Genomic DNA, 6,000 nt, shown 5'->3' on the forward strand with positions numbered 1-6,000 from the left:
TGTAGAGTGTATTAATGCTGAAGGAGGACATTTTGAACAAGATAAATAAGTACGTTAATTTAGTTTTGTTGTAATTTTGTACATGAATGTACTTATTTCTAATCGAGACATAACTCGGTAACCATGGAGAATTGACCTTAGGAAAATGTAACAATCAAGCAATAGGTATTAATAACTTCATAGACTGAGATGTAAAATTTGTTCAATGAAAATAAATAAACTTTCAAATATAAGTATTGAAGCAATTTTTCCAATAAAAGTTACATTTACAGCTGTATGAAAAAGACTTTCCCGTTCCAGTTAATTAAAGTACATTATTTATAATTACCTATTTGTGGCATTTTCCATTACACTTCTAATTTGATTGGGTATTTCTGCTAACTGGAATGATTTTTTTTTAATAAGCAACCCTTTGAACTAAAAGGATCAGGAAAAGGGTTGATTTATAAATTTAATTTTGCCTAACCAGATAAGTTTGACACTGAAGAAGTAGATAATTCGTCACGACACACATATCACTAGGTATAACACATTATACAGGGTGATTCAGAACTTATCAAAAAAAAAATAGAATTTTATAACACCTATTTTATATCAGCAAATTCAACTGCTTTTGCCGCTATTGCTATTATTAATAAAATTAGTTTGTGGTTTTAAATAATAAAATAATTTTACATACCTGACGTTAAAACAACTGTTCAAAATTTTGTACACCGACATGTAAACACGTTTGGGTCCGTTTTCCTCAGTTTCTACGAACTAACATAATAAAACAAATGCCTCACCATAATACAAATGTTGTCTTGATTCACCGTAAATTAAAACGATATCCATCAACTCCGAGTTGCTATACACGCAAGCCATTTTTGATACTAACTACTAAAAGAACTATTGTAAACACTATCACAAAGACGATTGTAAAATCGGATTTTAGACGCTGAGGCCACGTGGCTCCCCACGCATATTGCGAATGATGCTAGAGACTACAGTTGTCCAGCTATGTAATGGTTGAAAGTACCACAACTTACATTTTTTTTTCTCGGAAACTACAAGGATTTTACAAAAACTTGTTTTACTATATTGACTCCAATTGTCATGCCGCATATAATATTTTTAGATAAGTTGTGAATCACCCTGTATACATACTTTACATTACAGAAAACTTTATGTCGTTATCAAAACTTTAGTTGCAGTATGAAATTGACAAAAAAAGTCCCCCTTTTTGATTATTTACCTTCTATAGAGATACAAGATATCACATAATCACAAAGCATAAACTATAATATTTATTCTACACTCATGCAAAAAATTTACGGAGCAGAAAAAATTCAAAATTGTTTTAATAACTTTCGATAGGCTGGTCGTATCCAGATTTAAAACAACGTTTTGAAAGCTAAAATTTTCGAAATTTTTTTACAAGTATCTTTGGGCTCAAAAAGCTTTTTCGGACTAAACCAATGCCTGATCATTTAACTTTAGTTAGCCGTTAACGAGTGGTATGACGTCACTACACGGCTTACGTGCTAGTTTTCTTTCATTTTTTTTCAGGAGAAGTTGTTAAAAAAAATCAGATTTTCTGCGCATCAACTATGATCTACAATTTCTCAAAAATAATATGCTAAGTGAACCGAAATCCCTCATTTAATTATTCATTTGTGCTTTGAAATTATTTAAATCAAATTTGGATAATAAAGCAAAGTAGTTAAGTAGGATATATCGATGCAGTCATGGAGACTTCGTCAAACATTAGTTGCCATATTGCTAATTGAGTTCCTTTGTGATTGGCTGTGGTTAAATTTGCTGAAAACTCTGTAAAAATGGAATCTACTGAATATTTAGGTGTACGAAAGGGGTTTATTTGAATTTTCTACCAAAGAAATCTCGAGAAATTTATGAGTGTGTCTACCAACGTTTTATGGATTGGCACAAAGAAAAAACATTAAGTTGTACTCAGAAGATGTATTGATGGTATATTTCTCAAACTTAGCAATTAAAATGAAGCCGTCAACGCTTTGGTCACAATATTCAACGCTGGATATAAAGAAGGGGATTGATATAAGCAAATATTCAAAGTTACGTGCTTTTCTCCAGAGACAAAATGAGGAATATGGACCGAAAAAATCGCGAGTATTTGCAAAGGAGCAAGTTGATTGCTGATAATTTATATTTGATGATGAAGGTAAACGCTTTAAAAATTAAAGAACAAAATTTTTAAAAAGCTTCTTTAGGTCATCCTAATATTGGGAGTTGCAGGCGCATGCCGTTCTGATGAATTAGTCAATTTAATAATTGATAATGTTGAAGACGTGAAATCTGCCTTAATTATAAGAAATCCTAATACCAAAATCAAGTGTTCTCCTTTTACGGTGCTGGGAGGCAATTATTTTAAGTTTTTATCGAAAATATGTTGCTTTACATCAACCTGGAATGAAGATTGATGGAACGTCGATTATTTCTAAGATAGTGTCATCGAATGGTGGGAGGTATTCATAAAATCAGTGGCAAGAAGTGGCAAAAGTTTTGAAGCTATACAACTGGAAAGAGTATGTGGTGGCGATCTCACTTGTCTTAAAAGACGAGGAGGATAGAGATCGAGCACTGTGGCGGAAGGCTATATTGAAGACTCACTTTTGAATAAAAAAAATATTGCGAAAAGAATACTGAAAGTCAATAGTGGTAATGATAAATCAAGCACCGTTGTCATTTTTTATTTCACAGCATCTGAAAATAATATAACTCTTAATGAAAACGTGTTGGACTGCTTTGAGAATTGCTCCAAGAATGAGGGTAGTGACAGTTTCAGTGGTTTATTTAATTTTAATACTTGTTAAAACTGTGTATTTAATATCAATGTAGATAAACAAAAATTATTGTAAAAATTGTTGAATAAACTTTTATAAATTAAAACTAGATTAACACTTTTAATTTAAGAATTAAAAGTGAATACTTTTGTTGCTAAGATACGATTTTTTTTCTCAGTAAGGAAAATGTCAACCTTAGAGGATAATGTCATAGTTTTGTGACAGAGAAAAAAACTATTTATATCGTATCTCATGATGAATTATATCTTCTAAATCGTAGATCAGCCCTTGCTGCAAATTGGACTGAAAACTTTATGGATATCCTCCAGATAAACGCCCCCAGACAACATTTAACAGACAATTAGATATCATCTAATCTCGACCCCTCGCTGTAACAGACATCCATCAAAATTACGGAACCTTTGTCGTTCACCTTCGTTGAACCGCGGCCTCTGTAGAGAACAAAAGCCCGCCGAGCTCCTTGTTACAATTTGAATAAACCAACTGAAGTATATAATGCCCCTTTCGATAAGAAACTGCCGTTATTGTAACGGAAAGTTCAAGAGATGAGTAATTATCCTGTTAATGATAATGACCGCAGACGCGCGGCAATTAGCCGGACTTTAATTGTCCCGTCTTTCTCTGGCCGAGGGAAGGACAACCGAGCAGTTAATTCCAGCTCGAGATAAGTCCTCGCGACAGAATTGGGATCCTCCACTGTCCTGCCTTTCCGAAGATGTTTGCTTAGCGTTTATCTTGACTGGCGCGGCTGGAATGTGACACAGTGCACTCCAGGTTAAGAAAATGTGGCACATTTTAGAGAGAAAACGGAGGATTAACATCCGTCATCGACTAATGTAACACCTTAATGGCACTTTACTAACTAAATGACAATTTTAGTCTTTATTTTGAAAGACTAAAGTGCTTTTATAATTTTTTATGTTCTAAATTTACTTTTAATTTCGAAAACAAGCCATGTCGACTAGGGTAATACAATTAACTCTAACGTTAGAAACTGTGAACTTATACGTGATGCATTTTAGAAAGAAAACAGAAATTTAATCTCTTAATTATTGCAGTCAACTCTAATTTACCCATTAATAGTTTTTATCCACAATCACCTTATAATCGGATTTTTATCCACACATATGAACCGTCTAAAGTGATACTTTATCCACTAGTGGAATAAAGTAACTNTTTTTTAAGTTTAAATGAAAGATATATATTTTTTAAACCCCCCAAAAAATTTGTCCGACAAAAATGTTGGTATTTTGAGTTTGTCCCCCACCCCAAATACGTCGATTTGGTAACATTATGGTTGGTGACAACCAGCAAGCTGATTTTTCTGGGAGGGTTTGGTAATAAGATTTGAAATGAAAGTATCTTATTGTCCGACAAAATTCTTGAGAAGTTTTTGCAGTCCGACACCCCGAAGATGTCGACTTAACGACAATATGGTTGATAACCAGCTGTCGGACAAAAGCGTCATTATTTAAAAAAATGCAATATTAATCTGAGAATTTAATTATCCAACAAAATTATCGGTTTTTTTTGCTTGTCCGACAAAATTAAACGATAAAATTTTGCGGTTTCAATACTTAACGCATGATGTAGAAGAAAAATTTATATTTAATAAAAAAAATATATGAATAAAAAAAATTTTGTTTAAATTTCTCAAACTTCAAAATAAATATGACTAATTTAAATTTATTTTTTTATACAATTACAAAAAAAATTGTATACAGGGTGGTTCCTGGCTAATAGGTCAAAATTCATGGGTAGATTCTCGAAGCAAAAATATTGCGATTTAGCCGAACTTACCTTAGTCCAAAAGTTGTTAGTTAAAGAGACACAGGGTGTTAAATGTAAAATATTATTTTAGTTTTTTTTCATATACTCCTTAACAAATTCAAATATCCTCACAACATTTTGAGGTTTGGAGTTGTTTAAGTAGAGGAATTGAAATCTGTTCACATTTTGGTTAAAGTTCATAGAGGGCGCTAGCTGCAGTAAATTGAATGTGTTAAAAACGACATAACTTTTTATATTTTAAGATTTCTCATCTTTGGTATCAAATTCATATTTTTACACAAAAAAGCTACAATTTATAAAACTAGCTGTCTCGCACCGTTTTCGAGATATTTGGCTTTGAAACTTCCAATGCTGTTAAATTACAATGAGGTACCTACCTATCATTAATTTAGCGGTGAAGTTTCTTAAGTTTGGACAAAAATCAAATAATTGACATACTCCACTTGTCTTATTGCTGTCATTTGTATGCTACTGTCTATTAAGTATTATTCGTACCTTAAATTACATCTTAATTTAAATTGTATATACATAAATGTGAGATGGAATGCCGACACTTCCGTTTTTGGGGTTACATGAAATCAGTTGTTTATGGAGAAACTATAAACAAACACCTGTTAAGAACTTTGGCAGCTGGTTTTAAATGCTGCAAAGTCATTTCGCATTAAGGATTTATACTTTACAACAAGACAGTCTTTTAATAAACGCGTTGATAAATGTATAATAATATTTTTAAAATTGGTTTAAAATTGGTTTAATTGGTTTTTCAAGAACAAAACTATGTGTAAACTGTTTGTCAAAACAAGATTGCAAATTTTAATTTAAAAAACACAAGAAAAAATTTATGCATTCATTGTAGTTACCATTTTTTATAAAATAGTTACAATAGTTTATAAAATAAAATGTACATATAAGTTTTTTGAACAAAGAAATCATTTTGATGGAGATTAATTAAATTAGTTAGACATAACTAGTTATGAATATTTCAATTTCAACAAGATAATTTTCTCATTTATTCTTCTTTACTTTTTCATTAAAAAATTTTTCCCATTTTTAAGGCAAATTTTCCAATCTTTTTGGCGGACAAGTATATTATTGTGTTATACATTTCAATTATTAGAGAAAAAAATCAAAACCAGATTGCTGGTTATCACCAACCATGTTGTCGTTAAGTCGACATCTTCGGGGTGTCGGACTGCAAAAACTTCTCAAGAATTTTGTCGGACAATAAGATACTTTCATTTCAAATCTTATTACCAAACCCTCCCAGAAAAATCAGCTTGCTGGTTGTCACCAACCATAATGTCACCAAATCGACATATTTGGGGTGGGGGACAAACTCAAAATACCAACATTTTTGTCGGACAAATTTTTTGGGGGTTTTAAAAAA

At 31.7% G+C, this 6,000-nt stretch overlaps 1 protein-coding gene across 2 annotated transcripts in view; it reads right to left on the minus strand.

The window, feature by feature from the left end:
* The window catches only part of LOC108903677 (synaptic vesicular amine transporter), a 126,416-nt gene that overhangs the window by 54,534 nt on the left and 65,882 nt on the right, over positions 1-6,000 (minus strand). The window lies entirely within an intron of this gene.

Source organism: Anoplophora glabripennis, unplaced genomic scaffold (assembly GCF_000390285.2).
Source record: "Anoplophora glabripennis isolate ALB-LARVAE unplaced genomic scaffold, Agla_2.0 scaffold10, whole genome shotgun sequence".
In the NCBI taxonomy this organism is placed as follows: Eukaryota; Metazoa; Arthropoda; class Insecta; order Coleoptera; family Cerambycidae; genus Anoplophora; species Anoplophora glabripennis.